The sequence below is a fragment of the Nicotiana sylvestris genome, chromosome 3 (assembly GCF_000393655.2).
Source record: "Nicotiana sylvestris chromosome 3, ASM39365v2, whole genome shotgun sequence".
Classification (NCBI taxonomy): domain Eukaryota; kingdom Viridiplantae; phylum Streptophyta; class Magnoliopsida; order Solanales; family Solanaceae; genus Nicotiana; species Nicotiana sylvestris.
The window spans coordinates 48646593-48664913 of record NC_091059.1 but is presented as its reverse complement, the minus strand read 5'-3'; positions in this window follow the sequence as shown (position 1 = coordinate 48664913).

Below are 18321 nucleotides of genomic sequence, written 5' to 3'. Positions count from 1 at the left end.
ATCTGAGTGGAGCAGCTGGCACCAATGATCATAACATGCATTTCGGATTAATCGGCCCAATCTGTCCAACCAATCAACTTTCAGTTGCCATACTTTGTTGCCCCGGAATTTCCATAACCTGATTTCTTCACCTAAATCCTGACCTTGTTCATCCTGTGGTGCCTTGAAAGGTTTCACCAGTAGACCTCCCTCATTCATTCATCTGTCAACTCACTTTCGCCTTAAGGTGCCCGCGAGGGTTTTCACTAATAAGACTCTCTCATTTTTATTTCTCTCTGCTCCTGTCGCCTTACGGTGCCCGTGAGGGTTTTCACCAATAAGACTCTCTCATTTTTATTCTTTCTCTCAACTTACCATCGTCTTACGGTTCCCGTGAGGGTTTTCACCAATAAGACTCTCTCATTTTTTATTTCTTTTTCCCGTTTGAACCAGAGTGTTACCCCTGATATGAATCACCCCTACCTGCTCGACTTGGCATTTCGCAAAGACTGATCGAAAGGTCTTTCTTTGGACCGTAATGTGGGCTTTTGGATGGGATTAGAAAGAAAGGGTATAAAAGGCTCAAAACAATTCGAATGGGGTCAAAATTACAACTTTCGGAATCAGATTTCTTACAACAACCACAACTTCTGCCCCAGTTTCTTGTTTGGGGACTTCTTGGATTTTTATCTTGATGGGACCGAACCGTGAGGCTGCCTACGTATCCTTAAAAGGAATCAGGTCGAACGTAGTTCATGTCATAGAAATTACTTTGTTATTGTGGTTTTCTCTTTTCTCTTTCGTTTCTTTATCTTTTGCTTTCTTTTCTCTTTTTGTTGTTTTTCTTCTCTCTTTTTTTCTTTTTCTTTTTTTTTTCTTTTCTCTCTTTTTTTCATTCTTTTCTTTCTCTTTTCATTCTTTTCTTTCTCTTTTCTTTTTCTTTCTCTTTTTCTCTTCTTTCTTTACTTATCTTTCACGCTTGTGTTTCCGATATTCGCTACTGATTCCGAAAGAGGGGTATGAAAGAAAATAAATAGGTTTAAAGGGGGATAACAAAGGATAAAATGTTTTAGATAGCAGAACAAAATGCCTTCGTCATTCCAAATCTTCAGAAATATGCCAAGTACAAACAAATATAAATTAACCAAAGAAAATCATACATAGTATCTCTTGACCGCATTGGAATTGATGGCCATTTCTACACACTTGCCTTCTATATCTGTTAAATACAAAGCGTCATTTGACAACACTCTAGTTACAATGAATGGCCCCTGCCAATTTGGGGTGAACTTGCCTTTTGCTTCGGCCTGATGAGGAAGGATACGTTTCAATACTAACTGACCCACTTCAAACTTTCGTGGATGCACCTTCTTGTTATATGCTCTTTCCATTCTTCGTTGATACAATTGGCCATGACACACTGCTGCCAGTCTTTTCTCATCGATCAAACTCAATTGTTCCAAGCGGGTTTTGACCCACTCATCATCATCAATCTCAGCCTTCGCGACAATTCGAAGGGATGGAATTTCCACTTCTGCGGGTATCACTGCTTCGGTGCCACACACCAACAAATAGGGAGTCGCCCCCACTGAAGTACGGACAGTAGTGCGATAACCCAGCAATGCAAACGGCAGCTTTTCGTGCCACTGCCTAGAACCCTCCACCATTTTTCGAAGTATCTTCTTTATGTTATTGTTAGCTGCCTTGACTACTCCATTCGCCTTGGGACGATATGGGGTGGAATTGCGATGCACAATCTTAAACTGTTGGCATACCTCTTTCATTAAATGACTGTTGAGATTAGCACCGTTATCTGTGATGATTACCTTCGGTATCCCAAATCGGCAAATGATATTTGCGTGCACAAAATCAACCACCGCCTTCTTGGTTACAGCCTTGAATGTTTTAGCCTCAACCCACTTGGTGAAATAATCAATGGCCACCAGAATAAACCTATGCCCGTTGGACGCTGCTGGCTCGATTGGTCCAATGACATCCATTCCCCAAGCAACAAAAGGTCATGGTGCAGACATTGTATGTAATTCAGATGGTGGAGAATGAATCAAATCCCCATGCACTTGGCACTGATAACATTTACGCACGAAACTGATGCAATCTTGATCCATAGTGAGCCAATAATAACCTGCTCGGAGAATCTTCTTTGCCAACACATACCCACTCATATGTGGTCCGCAGACTCCAGAATGCACTTCGATCATAATAGTTGTAGCCTGCCTAGCATCTATGCATCTCAGCAGTCCAAGATCTGGAGTCCTTTTGTACAGAACCCCTTCGCTGAAGAAAAAATCGTTTGCCAACTGCCTAATTGTTCTCTTTTCATCACCTGTGGCTTGTACTGGATACACTCCCATCCTGATGTACTCCTTGATATCGTGAAACCAAGGCTCCCCATCAAGCTCTTATTCCACCACATTACAATAAGCTTACTGATCGTGGACTTGAATATACAAAGGGTCCACATAAGTCTTATCTAGGTGATGTAACATTGATGTAGAGTAGCCAAAGCATCAGCGACCTCGTTATGAATCCTCGGAATATGCCTGAACTCTATTGATTGGAACCGCTGACAAAGATCATGTAAACATTGTCGATACGGTATGAGTTTTAGATCCCGAGTTTCCCACTCTCCTTGAATCTGGTGCACCAGAAGGTCCGAGTCACCTAAGACCAAGACTTCCTGGACACCCATATCCACAGCCATCCTCAAACCCAAAATGAATGCCTTGTACTCAGCCATGTTGTTAGTACAGTAGAACCGAAGCTGAGCCGTAACAGGGTAGTGATGCCCTATTTCAGAAACAAGTACTGCTCCTATCCCAACACCTTTCATGTTAGCAGCCACATCAAAGAAAAGTTTCCATCCTGGCCTTTCAATCTGTTCCAACTCATCAATGTGCATTACCTCTTCATCAGGGAAGTAAGTCTTCAAAGGTTCGTATTCTTTATCCACAGGATTCTCAGCAAAATGATCGGCCAATGCTTGTGCTTTCATCACAGTATGAGTCACGTAGATAATGTCAAATTCTATGAGCAAAATCTGCCACTTTGCGAGCCTTCCCATAGGCATAGGCTTCTGGAAGATATACTTCAATGGATCCAAGCGAGAGATGAGGTAAGTAGTATAAGATGACAAATAATGTTTCAGTTTCTGGGCTATCCAAGTTAGGGCGCAACACATCCTCTCAAGATGAGTGTACTTAACCTCGTACGATGTGGACTTCTTACTGAGATAATATATGGCCTGCTCCTTCCTGCCGATGATGCCATGCTGTCCCAACACACATCCAAATGAATTGTCCAAGACCATCAAATACAGAATCAAAGGTCTCTCTGGTTCTGGCGGGACCAACACAGGTGGGTTTGACAAGTACACATTTATCTTATCAAACGCTTCCTGATATTCATTTGTCCACTTGACCACATCATCTTTCTTTAACAGTTTGAAGATAGGCTCGCAAGTTGTCGTGAGTTGAGCGATAAACCTACTGATGTAATTCAATCTCCCCAACAGACTCATCACCTCAGTCTTATTCTTTGGGGGTGGCAATTCCTGGATAGCTTTGATCTTTGACGGGTCTAATTCAATACCTCGGTGGCTGACTATGAATCCCAACAACTTTCCAGACGGAACACCGAACGCGCATTTTGCAGGATTAAGCTTGAGATTGTATCTATGAAGCCTTTGGAAAAACATTCTCAGATCTCTGACATGGTCAGACTACTTTCTGGACTTTACAATCACATCATCTACATAAACCTCGATCTCCCTGGGTATCATGTCGTGGAATATGGTCGTCATTGCCCTCATATAGGTTGCCCCAATATTTTTCAAACCAAATGGCATAACCCGATAGCAGTACGTTCCTCATGGCATGATGAATGCCGTCTTTTTTGCGTCCTCCTCATCTATTAAGATCTGATGGTAGCCCGCATAATAATCTACAAAAGAATCAATCTCATGTTTGGCACAATTATCGATTAATATATGGATGTTCGGCAATGGGAAGTTATCCTTGGGACTTGCCTTGTTGAGATCTCGATAATCAACACACACCCTGGTCTTGCCATCCTTCTTTGGCACAGGTACAACATTGGATAACCAGGTGGGATACCGGGTGACCCGAATAACTTTGGCCTCAAACTGTTTGGTGACCTCTTCTTTAATCTTCACACTCATATTAGTTTTAAATTTACTCAGCTTCTGCTTGACAGGGGGCATGCTAGGTCAGTGGGCAATTTGTGAACCACCAAGTCAGTGCTTAGACCTGGCATGTCGCCATAGGACCATGCAAAAATATCTATATACTCGAACAGTGCTTTACTTATCTCTTCTCTGAGTTATGGTTCAAGATGGACGCTTACTTTAGTTTCCCGGACATTATCTTGGTCCCTTAAATTGATTGCTTCTGTATCACTCAGGTTAGGCTTGGGTTTTTCTTCAAAATGGCTTAATTCTTTACTAATCTCTTCAAAGGCTTCATCCTCGTCATATTCCGATTTAACATCACATTCTATTTCTTGAATTACTATTTCAGAATTAGATTGGCTTTTAAGACTGGGCCGGAGATTCCTCATGCATGTCATATCATTGGAGCCAGCATAAAAAGAACTGTACAAGGAAGAAAAAAAACAAAAATAAAACTATCAGGAAGGAAGAAAAAGGAAAATTATATTTCATTGAAATTAAAGATAACAAGGTTTATACATCCAAACGGATGGAACAGAGAATCTGAATTACAACCCTGGAATACTCTCTATAAACTGAAAGAAAATCAAAGCAAACTACCAAAACTACTTCCTAGTGGGGAGAGGAGTAGCTTCCCAATTGTTAATCTTTGCGCTGGGCCCAACAAATTGCACATCCGCCTCGCTAGAACCCTCTCCAGCTTCCACTATGTTCACTTCGTCGAATATACTCTCAAACTTTTCCATCAAATCTCCATCCATATCAACCACCGAATTAGGAACCGTCATCACTGGGCACTTTCTGGTATCAGGCCTGACAAATGATCTGGAAAGATGCGGGACTAGATTTGGAAGGGCCCATGCTCTCTGTTTCATTTTTCTGTCTCTTCTCACGTCTGCAACTGTGGGCTTGAACCCCAGACCAAATGTATCCAAGTTTTTAGGAAGAGAAACCGGTTGTACGATACCTTGCAGAGATGCACCCAAACCCTTGCCCGGTACAAAACCACTTTTCAACATTTCAACGGCTACCATGACTGATGCAGCGGCTACCCTCGGAGTTGGAACGCACTTTCCTTCTGGAATTCTCTCTATCGATACTGTGTCAAAAACCTGATAAACCCATGGCCCCTTGTCATCTTCAAACTCTATGAACGGAACAATGGCACCACTGGGAACACACAAATTATCTTCGTTGTGCACAATAACTTCCTTTCTATCCCATTCAAACTTGACCAATTGATGCAGAGTAGACGGGACCGCTTTAGCAGCATGAATCCAGGGGCGCCCCAGCAAAAGGTTATAAGAGACTGCCACATCCAACACTTGAAATTCCATAGTGAACTCAACAGGCCCTATGGTTAGCTCTAGTATTATATCACCCACTGAATCTTTGCCCCCACCGTCAAACCCCCGAACATAAATGTTGTTCTTGTGAATTCTATCATCGTCCACTTTCAACTTGTTCAACGTGGAGAGAGGACAAATGTTCGCACTAGACCCATTATCGACTAGAACTCGGGTGACCACAGAATCTTAGCATTGCACCGTCAAATACAGGGCCCTATTATGCTCAGTTCCCTCCACGGGCAACTCATAGCCAGAGAAAGTAACCCTGTTCACCTCAAATATCTTGTTAGCTATCTTTTCCAAGTGGTTTACTGAGATTTTGTCAGGAACGTGGGCCTTATTCAAGATCTTCATCAAAGCCCGACGGTGCTCGTCTGAATGGATCAATAATGACAATAGCGAGATCTGAGTCGGTGTCTTCCTTAACTGCTCCACAATGGAATAGTCCTGCACTTTCATTTTTCTCAGGAATTCCTCTGCTTCTTCCTCGATCACAGCTTTCTTCACCAACACTGGGTTATCTCTGGAGGTCTTAGCTTTTCTCAACTCTTCGGGGGCAAATCATCTCCCCAATCGAGTCAAACCATGGGTCTCACACACTTCTTCTTTAACCTATTTCTCCTTGTAAGTCACTATCACTTGTTCATAATTCCATGGGACTGCCTTGTTGTTGACTATCGGTAATTGAGTTACCAGTTTGATAATGACAGGATCTGTGCGGGCACCCTTCACAATTACCACAAGCTTGTTTGTCACTCCTGGCACAACCACTTTCGCTCTTTCATGTTTCCCTGTAACGTCACTTAAGAACCCCTTCTTGACCCCCACAGATGGTTCATTATTTTCCCCGTTCAACTTGATCACAGACTTCTCACTTGTTGACTTTTCGAATGGCTTGGCTTCACTAGACCGAATCATCATGACAGTTTGCGAAGGCTTCTTAGGCTCCCCTCCCTTATGCACTATCTCAATCATATTTGTCTCATGATGGGTCAGCAACGGGTTCTGGTTGATATTAGGTGCCTCTGGAGCTTGGACCTCAATCCGATTAGTATCAATGAGCTCTTGAATAGCTGTTTTCAATTTCCAACATTTCTCTGTGTCATGACCCGGGGCCCCTGAACAATACTCACAACTCACCAAGCGGTCAAGCTTTCTGGGAGGGGGATTTGGCAGTTTAGCCTCAATCGGATTCAACATACCCAACTGTCTCAATCTGTGGAATAGATTGGTATATGATTCTCCCAATGGAGTGAAAGTCTTCTGCTTTTGCAACCTCTCATTCTTGAAGGCTTGATTTGGCCGAAAACCTATTCCAGGGGGATTTCTGTAGGCTTTTGGGGGTAGATAGGTATTTTGTGGAGCTAGGTATGGATTTTGTGGAGCTGGCGCACGCCATTGTGCGTGAGCAGGAGGTTGGGTATAGGTTTGTGCGTGATGGACGGAAAAATGGGGATCTGGCGGTGGGTAGTAGTGTTGTGGTGGGCTATTTGGAGTGTGGGGGTAAGTTTGGTGATAGGGTCGAATCTGGTTGTAGTAATGTGAAGGGATCCTAGATCCAACCCAAGCTCCCGACTCAATTGTCGCAACATCCTCTTTCTTCTTCTTCCCGAGTACACCCCCAGTACCATTTTGGATGGCCTGGGTGGTTGCTTTAATTGCTGAGTAGCTCATGATCTTATTAGACTTGAGTCCCTCTTCTACCATGCCTTCCATTTTTACAACCTCATTAAAGGACTTGCCTACTGCTGACACCAAATGACCAAAATAAGTGGGCTCCAAGGCTTGCAAGAAATAATCAACCATCTCGCTTTCTTTCATCGGAGGGTCAACCCTCGCTGCTTGCACCCTCCAACGGTATCCATATTCCCTAAAACTCTCACCAGGCTTTTTCTCAATCTTCGTCAATGACAGACGGTCTAGGATAATTTCAAGATTGTACTGAAAAATGACAGGCGAAGGCTTGGGCCAAATCGTCCCATGTGTACCACCTATTGTGATCTTGTCTGGTATACCATTCCAATGCCGATCCGCTCAGACTTTGGCTGAAATATGCCATCAATAATTCATCTCTTCTGCATGCCCCTCTCATCTTGCTGCAAAATCCTCTTAAGTGTGCTACTAAGTCACCATGCCCGTCGTACAGGTCAAACTTAGGCATCTTGAACCCTGCTGGTAACTGAACATCTGGGAACAGACATAAATCCTTATAGGCCACACTTATTTGACCTCCCAACCCCCTTATATCTCTAAACGATTACTCCAAGCTTTTGACCTTTCTGATCATCTCCTCATGTTCGGGATTTTTGGGTGGCTTCTCGGTCTCTGCCGGGAGATCAAGATGAGGGGTGTAAGAATACGGTTCTGGAACTTTGAAGGTGGGCTCATGGGGATAATACTAGTTGTCGTGAGTCTAGAACATAGGCTCACTGGAAGATCGATGTAATGCAGCAGGTGGAGGTGCCACAAAGATGGGCGTGACTGGTGGAGGAGGGTATGGGACTTGTTTGGGTGGTGGAGCTTGAGAAGTATGGGAAGTGGTGCCATAGCATTGTTGGTAGAGGGGAAAGGCTAGAGATGAGTTCACAGTGGGAGGCTCTTGAGGTTGGGCCAATGGTGGGATATAAACAGGGTTGGCGGGATAAAGTGGTGGCGGATGACCCTTTGCCCAGGCCTAGTACATTTCATCCATTTGCTGCTTATACATCTCTTCCTTCATCGTATTAACATCCAATTCTTCCACCTCTTTGACGGATCAACAATACTTGTCTCCGGTTCTTGGTTGGCCATGTTCAGCTTGTCTTTCGATCGGGTGTTGTAGGAGTGAGTTGCCAGAATGCCAGTCAACTAACCACCTTCCTGAACTCAGTATATCAAAAACAACCTTGTTAGTGATTAGGGCTTTAACAAATTGGTAACCGCACATTGTGGGGAATGAATGCACATAAGCAGTTAATCGTTTCTATTATGCATTTGATCGGCTGCTTGCATCATCTCGGTTTTTCCTTATTTCCATTCACAATTTTTCTTTTCCGCCTTTTCTTCATTCTGGCCTTTGCTTTTTCTTTGTTTTCATCCTCTCGTTTCCCTCTTGTTTTGCCATTGTTTCTTTCTCTTGGTTTTCTTATATTTTTTTTTCTTTTCTTTTCTTTTCTCTCTTGTTTTTCTCTTTTTTCTTTTTGTTGTGGTCGAATCCTATGGAGATTGTCTACGTATCATGACCCCGCATGAATCAGACCGAGCGTAGTTCTGGGAGATAAGTGTGAAAGTAAATAATAAAACATTTAGGGATTTTCAATTTTCATAAAAAGCAAATGCTTTGATTACAAAGACTCAAAACCAACAGACTCCAAAAGAAACTAACAGACTCTGATGCAAGGACGAAATACCGACTCCAAATATAAACTATCATATTCCTACAAAGAAAATACCGACTCGAAAACAACTAACAGACTCTAGCAGAAAGAAAATACAGACTCAAAACAACTGACAGACTTTAACGGAAAAGGAAATACAGATTAAAATGAAAAATCATGAATACATTAATGCTCCTGGTGCCCGCAGGACATCATTCGGTCTCGCTGCGGGCCTGTATGCAAGATCCCTTTGAAGTCGGTCCAAGTCACTCATTATCTGTTTAACAAATGTCATCACTGTCGTGAAGAAGGTGGTGCGAGTCATATCCTCACAGACTTGGCACTTCACGACAATGTAATCGGCGATGTTTCTAATTCTCTCTCTTATGACACCCTTTTCTTGTAACAAATGCCCGATCTACTGGGCCCTGGCTTCCAAAGTTTGCTCGGCCACATGATTCTGCTCCTGAAGTTGTTGCAAATCTATTTCTAATTGTGCCAATAATGTATAGCAATGTTCACTTTCAGCCTTGAAATCTTTTGCCTATTTGATCATTTTATTTTCCGTGGTGATGACCCTTTTCTTTAATCCCGCGACCTCATTGTTGTACCTTTCTTTCAACTGCTTAACCATGCATGCTCGTTCATCTCCGTTTTTAGCCAACTGCTTTCGAGCTCTGGCTAGTTCACTTTCTGCTTTGTTCAAATCAAAACTATAGTCACTCACTTTCTGCCTCAGGCTACCTATAAGTTTTTCATCTTTGGCACTTCGGGCGGGGTTTTCTGCCGCTACTTTCATTTTCTGAATTTGGGCTCGAAGGGCGTTTTCTTTGGCTAACTTTTTCTTTTCACCTTCGTCCATCGCAGCTTGTAAGCTATTCTCGAATTGAAGTTTTTTGACTTGTTTCTCCAACTTTCCTATTATGGCCCTGTACTCATTCTCCTTGGCCAACGAAGCCCATTGTTCTTGCGACACCTCAACGAATTCCTGAATGTGAGGCCTTTTGGCTGGTCTTTCTGGTTCGACCCCTGCAGTGTTCTTCTTTCTATACTAGGCAAGATAGGCAGGTGAGACTTCGCCTCTAAATAGGTCACGCACTCGAGTGTTCACCGTCAAATACTGGCATTCTTTCCAAATAGAACGAACTGTTTCTTCATGAAATTGGCTGTCGGAACTAACCTCGACCACATAAACACTAAGATCTTCATTTGGGTGCATCACCTGACACCTTCCCAACTGTCTCATCACCCGGTAAGGAGCGTAGGGCTGAATACTTTGCATACCCATTAGGAGGAAGTAAGGACCAGTGGCGGGCATATGCACAATTTCTTCAACAGGAAGCCAACCTAGTGTCCATTCTATTTGTACCGCAGTGATGGAACAAAGGCAGGATACCCAATCTTCGAACCCTTCTGGCAGCTTGAACCCTGAAATCCTTGTGTCAAACTCTTCAATGCAACTTTTCTTTGTGGATCCATAACTCATATACTGAGGGCGATGACACTGGTGTTCGATCATCCACATCTGCAATAGCAAATTGCATCCCTCGAAGAAATTTGCCCCAGCTTTACAAGCTGTGAGAGCTCGGTATATCTCAGACACTATCATAGGGGCAAGAATGCTCTTGGCGTTGGTGATCAGGACCTTGACGATTCCATCCACCCGCAAATCAATATTCCCGTATTTTCGGGGAAACACCACAAGGCCTAAAAAAGCTACCATGAAGGCGAAACGCCTATGCTCATCCCATTTTGTTCGGTTTCCTTTGCTACAAACCCCTCTTTCCGGATCATTGAACCCTCATACATGCCCGTAGCTTTGGTATATAAAACGTAGAGTAGAAAAACCATCCTCCAACTCGGAATACGGGACTCCCTTGCTTATCTTTAGCAAATCCATGAACTTGTGAGAGTTAACAGCTCTTGGAGCGATCAGATACTTATGCCTCAGCCCTTCAGTACTTCCCATATAACCTGCTATCTCTTCAAAGGTTGGGGTGAGTTCAAAATCCGAAAAGTAAAATACGTTATGGGCCGGGTCCCAAAACGTAACCAAAGCCTTTATGACATCTCCTCTAGGTCTGATTTTAACAACCCGGTGAGACCTCCTAAATGTAGATTGGCCTTATCTTGCTCCGATTTTCCCAGATCCTCCCACCACATATGCAACTCCAAAGGGATCGTGTTCCTGACTGTTATCGGCAAACTTGGACTCGTGCTCATTCTACACATTTATTAGGGTGATTAAGCCAAAATCAAAACTCATTGACTCAAAGACAAAATTGACACTTTTTTTTCATTTAAAAAAAATTCGGTTTTGCAAATACGGCCTTTCAGCACCTCAAAGACAAAGATTTTAAGGTTGTGCTAGCTAACCGGCGAAAACCTCGAAAAATGACTACAAGCGGCTATTCTTGCAAAAGCAGCCTTCCGGCGCCCTTTTAGGGACATTCGGCTATTTCTGACAAGAATGGCATCACCCTAATTATTTTCAAATAAAAAGTAAAATTTTGTTCTTTTGGGCTATTTTTGCAAAAAGGAAGTTGGACCCGATGGGGGTTGCCTACGTATCCCACATCCGGTGAGAATCAAACTGGCATAGTTGGGGCAATTTTTTTTAAAAAAATAAACCTAACTTCTTTTTTTCTTTTCCAAAAACACAAAGATATTTCTTCTTTTTTGTTTCTTTTCTTTAAAAACCACAAAATTCCCCTTTTTTCAAAATTTCGGCAGAGTTTCAGTGTAGACATTGGTTTTCAACAGCAGTAATTACCCTCCTTAGCCCTCACACTGCTATTTTCTTTTCCAAATTCTCTCCTTTTATTCAAAGCCGGTCAACATGCAAATCTGAGGCAAATAAATGCAAGTAGCAAGTAAGATGCATCAAGATGGTCTTTTTATTTCGGGTGCACCTGTCCTAGACAAACCCAACCCTTGTGTTGAGTTTCCAAAGTCAAAATACACATGATGCAAACAAACTTTCCTACTAGGGATCCGGCATGAGGTATTGTTATACTAGGTTTAAAAATCTGGGTTTATTTGTTCTAGACCTGGCTTACCTGAGCGGACAACTCGAGCCGGGGGGGCTGCGTACCGATAACCAAAAGATCATCCGACTTTGCAACTTGTCCGAACCTCATTCTATTTGGGATTTGACACTAACAGAAAGAAGTCACGACCAGCGTGCACTACTCAGGAGGGAGAAGAGAAGGGTTTCGTAGCAGTTTATATATACAGTTCAAATAATATCAAAGCGGTAAAAGCAACATTTAGCACATTAGGCCCAAACATGTAATAAAATCAGATAATAGATAAAGTAAAATATAACAATTCATCTAAGCTTGAAATCTGAACCCTGAACCAGAGATTCTGGGTTCGGTCCCCAGTAGAGTCGCCAGAGCTGTCACACCTCCTTTTTCACCACACCCGTAAAGGGTGTATATAGGGAGTTTTTTCCAACTTAAAGTGACAATCGAAACGGGATTAATTTATTAAAAATTCAGAGTCCCCACTTGGGATAAGTTATGGTGTCCCAAGTCACCCGTTGAATCTTGAATCCAGGAAAAGATTGACTCTGTATTGCAGTCTGCGAACACAAAAATCCGGGTAAGGAATTCTGTTAACTCGGGAGAAGGTGTTAGGCATTCCCGAGTTCTGTGGTTCTAGCACGGTCGCTCAACTGTTATAATTGGCTTATTATATGATTTTAATACATGTTTTAACCTATGGTTCAATTTTAAACTTTATAACCGCTTTAATTATTTTTTAAGGAAAATTGCAACATTGTTAAAACACGTCTTGAACCACGTCACATAAATGCACCCGCAGTCTTCGACATATTTTGACATTGTTGAGATTTGGATTTAGGTCACATAAATGCGCACCCGAATTTAGGAAGGTAATTTTATTAAAATGACGCCCCCAAAGCAACTACGCGTTAGCAACTTTGCGAGAGCCATGAAAATTGGCTAAATGGCACGCCTCGAATTCTAAGGACTTTGAAAGAAACAATTAAGCGAGGGCCACACATTTGGGATTTTATTTGGCACAACAGCGACAAAATCAAAGAGCAAGAAGATAAAATTGTATTAAGCTTTGAAATATATTATAGCGTGAGTTTTCCAGAAAATTCGTCTCCTTTACAATGATAATAGAGCTCATTATTTATAGTTGTACCTAGGGGACATGGCTCTAGGATCAAGCCCTTCTTTAATGTCAATTATGAGGGTCATTGAAGAATGTGTAACAACGGACATGAATGCCAAATTCTTTATAACGATAGCGTACTAAATGCTGTAGAATATTCTTCATTAAATGCTACCGGGTAGCAGGCATTTATTTCATCTTTATGAGCACCATTCTCTTTGATAACAGACGGAATAGTTGCCTTTGATTTTAGCTATCCTCTGCTTTAGGCTCCACGTGTCACTCACTTATACAGTCACTCACCATAACATATTTTACCCTATACACATGCATGCATTACTTTGATAGTTTGATGCATAGGTTGAGTTCGGCATGTATTTTTCCTTTAATCATTTAGGGTGCCCAAGATCAAGATAAGTATTCAAAGTAAACGGCAAGTTCAATCCACTGCAGTTTCTTCCTAATTTCGTGTTCCCTTTTGTCTTTGGAAATGTCAATAGTTGTCACTTTCTTATTACTAAATTTATCTTTTTTTATGACTTTCTCTAAGAAGATGATGGACATAAAGTCCGTTTAGTGGGAAAGAGTAGACTATAATTGACTCAAGAAGTGTCTGTTTTGAGAAATACCATAGGGATTTTTTCACAAATAACCTGTAGAATTTACTTTTCATTTTTTATAGTCAGTATACACAGATAATACAATAATTATATACGATTATACACATATTATATATAAATTACACGTATATTATATATTCGCAGACTATTTTAAATTTAAGCGCTTGAGTAGGCGGTATACTGACTAGAAAAAATAAACAGTAAATTCGATCGACTATTTGTATAAAAATGCCTATTTTATTGAAAATAAATTATTTCTGGTTTCAAATTGCTGAGGTGTTTGGTGATTGTTATGGCAAAATATTTTGTAACCTTTTCGCAAAATGAACAACAAAGCGGGTTTATTTATCTTTAATAGAATTGAAATTCCTTTTTAAAGAATCGTTAGTGAAACATTTTTTTAAGTTTGTTTCTCCTCCCTTTACTTCTGTATTAAATTTTTTCGAGCAAGCCCTTTCCGCTTATGCAATTAGTTCATTCCTTTTATTTGCTTGTAATTTTCTTTTATTTTCTGCTAGTTTTACTTCCTTTTTGGGGTAAAACTGTTCATTTATCATTTACCTTTCTTTATGTTCTTTTCTTATTTATGTTGCTATGGTACTAAGTCTAACTCATTAGTTTACTGTACATCGCTTTATTAAATGATTAAAATTTCAATAACCTGGTGGAAGTAATAATTTCGGGATTTGGGTGAAATTCAAATAGAAAATAAGTTGCAATCCCCAATTTTATTTAAAAGTATCTAATTTGAATACCATAACCCAAAGTTAATCTTCAAAGTTGTGTAATTAGAAAGCTGTTTTCAAGAAAATGTGGAAAATTTTCGGAAAAGAGGTAAACGCATTAAACTGTTAGAATAAGGAGTATAATTTATGACCAAATAAAGATTTCTAACAATATCATAAATTGATGGTGGAAATTGTTGATACGAAAGAAACAATGTATTCCAATGGTATGTAAACACTAAACACGCTAAAGACTTTGGTCTTAGGCTGGCCGGTTGACCGTGAAAGACACTGAAAAAAATTGACCTAAAATTTTATTATAAAGTCTGTGTTTATAATGGATTTGTTATAAAACAATAAAAGAAGAAGAGTATTACAGAAAAAGTAAAGTGAGATAATTCTTATTGATTTAGGATGAATTACGACGGAATAGAATTCTTTTATTTATAGGAAAAAAGTGACTTGGTCGCCAAGTAACAAACCCTAAAATCTCTCTAAAATATAGACATTAAATACAATTCAATTTATAACACTCCCCTTAAATGTCCATTCAACAGATAATGTGTCTCATTAAAACCTTAACTAAAATAAAAACCCAGTGGAAAAAAAATTCCAGTAAAGGAAAAAGAGTACACATATCTAACAATATGCCTTTTGGTTGTCTCGTTAAAAACCTTGCAAGAGAAAAATAGTACAACACGTATTAACTCCCCCAGATGAGACCATCAATTCACATCTTTAAGCCTTTGCACTCCAATCTTGTGTACCATATTCAAAAGATCATTGGTAGATATTCGATAAACAAAATCATTCTTGATAGATATGTTATGTATTCATATAATGTCGTGTAATGGCTTTTTCAATTTCTCCATAGATACAAAAACTTTCGCTATCACATTATCATGCTTATAGTTATAGTAAGATATATATGTATTTCAGAACCAAGAGTTGTATATGCTTTAAGCAATTTGAATCCTTCAGGGATTGTCATTTAAGTTAAGTCATATAAGTCATTTAAATAAAATTTAGAGGCATATCAAGTTTTCATGTCATGCAAGACATCTAAGATAGATAAAAGTGATTCTACACACCATTGACTTTATACTTTCAAGTGTTTGAATTGTTGGTTCAAAACTATATGTCTTTCATATGAAACAAATTCTATTTGAACTTTGTCTCTTCCGTTTGGCCAATATTTTTGTGTCTGTATTCGAGAGACTTAAGATCACCATCTATACTTAGCGCTATCATAGATGTCGTCGACGAACATTTTACATCGGTTCCAATATTTTTTCATAAAGACATAACATAGAGATCTCTTCATTTATATTTTCAGGTACCTGAACTTCTCCTGAGATTTTATGAAGTATTATATCGTGTGATCTTCTAGATCACTTGCCTCTTTATTATGATCATTTTGATCATTCGCTCATTTTTTTATCAAGAATTTTAGTTGAAACCTATTTGTCTATACACTACCATAGACTTTGTCCTTCTAGGACTTATTTTAATAGGAGCATTTGCAGTGAGAATATAGTTATTTTCTTTAGGTCGACAAATGCGCTAGCATGCTTTATAATATATTGCAGATGGATTATCTTTTTATGAACTTCAAGTTCATATTATCTAATTCGAGGATCTAGATATACAAATGATAATTCATTCCACATAACTTTCTCAACTATTTATCTTATCCCCTCTCATGTTAGAAAAACTAACTTGCTTCCTCAACTTTGGAAACCCACCTTTGTGTGTTATGGTGTTAATCAAAATATACGCCGCACACAAATAATAATAATAATAATAATAATAATAATAATAATAATAATAATAATAATAATAATAATAATAATAATAATAATAATAAGATAAAATTATTTGGTTCCTGACCCTCAACCATTTATGAGGGGAGAAGGTAATATACTTTGGTGTATAATGTGTATAAATAACTTTGTCCTCATAAGCAATAGTTTAGCTATTAAGTTTTTGCTAAATCAACTGTGATGTAAACCAACATATCAAGATGAACTATCTTAAAATCTGGAATATGCTCTAAATTAAATTATTGAGCAAGTTATCTGGCAAATACCATGTTGCGGGTTAATAATAATCGCACATGTAACCATCTCGTAGATGCATTTTATGTGGCATACATGGCAAGTGAATGGGCCAATATTCACCTTTGATATTTCTAGAATTCATGGGATTCAATCCCAATTTTAGTTGGTCTATTAATTAATGAGAACAAACAACATAAGAGAATTTGTACATAACTTTCTAATTCTTTAGTATTTACCGATGTGAATTCTCTTTTATTTTTGCACATCATATTTAAATTAATATGGCTAAACCAATTATGCCAACTGAATAAATTATCAATATTGATAAACTTCAGGTTTACACCATGACATGTGCAATTATCATAAACTCCAAGTTTATTATGATATGGGCTTTTTATATCAATAAACATCTACTTTATTGTGACATTCTTTTATTTGTGTAGTGCAAAGTGAAAAATAAAGCGAGTAGCTTTTCATATACATACTACTCTGATACAGTTGTCGTAATATGAAGGTATTAAATCTTTCTTATAGTCTCAATATAACCAACCGCTTTCGCGAATACTTTAGAAACTCAATAAATTTATTTGAGACTTACTACAACACGATGACTTGTTGGTAATCAATTTCATTCCTCCAAAATAGTAATAATTGACTCTTTCAGAGCTCTCAATTAATTTTATATTACCATATATTCAACAATATCCATATGGTGAACATCTCTTTTAAAGAGAAAGTTATATCATTATAGTGATGGTCAAAATCATATGCAAGATATGTCCTTGCATTACTGTTGTCCTTTAATAATCACATTGTCAAAATATTTTGGCGCATAATAGGTACTTAACCAATGACCATTTATGTCATAATAATGACATTATTTTCTTATTTCATCTCAAACCTCCTTCTAGAGGTGAGTGCGGTATATTCACTACCACTAGCACGTTCATATTCTTTCAAGAATAAATATGTATTCATAAATTACATGTTGTTACATTCATATCATAAATGGACCATAATCATCTATATGTGCTTTACAAAATCTCATGTCAAATGGATGACAAACATTACTTTCACATAGTGAAGGCTTATTTTGAGAATCCTTATTAATCTCATTACCTATTGTTGCGTCCACATCTATTGATACATTCACAGTAATAATTTTGTCTTCATTTAGACTTATTACATATTGCTACTACATTCTCTTAAGGGAACGAGAATGAAGCAAATTCAATAGGACGAGTTTCTACTTCTTGTGGTCATAATCATGCATGAAATTGACCATGATAAGACATAGAAATTTTACCACTTCGAGTGGTTATAATTTCTTACAAACTCTATTAGAGTTATAATCAAAAAAAAATTGTCTTTGCTTGTATTTAAAATCAAATTATAGAATGTCAAGAATTTAAAAGAGAAAAATACTTTCCTTAAATCAAGAACTTATTCCTGAGGGAAGTTCATGGAATAATTGAGAATCATTATGCTCAATATTATGTATAAGTTGAGCACGATGCGCGTATCACAAAGCCTCTACTAAATTTGTTAGAGTGTTGTATTGATAACATGTTATAAAACAATAAAAGAAGAAGAGTAATACAGAGAAAAGTAAAGAGAGAATTCTTATTGATTTGGGATGAATTACAATGGAATAGAACCCCTTTATTTATAGGGAAAAAGTGACTTAATCACCAAGTATCAAACTCTAAAATATAGACATTCACCTTAAATACAATTTTATTTATAACAGAATTAATATACTTATGTCGACGTATAAAACATTTTTACTATTATTGCATTTAAACTTGTTGTAGCAGGTTCCTAACCCTGTTTTCTAGGTTAGTATTCTCACTTATTTTGGATGATTACTTGTACATAC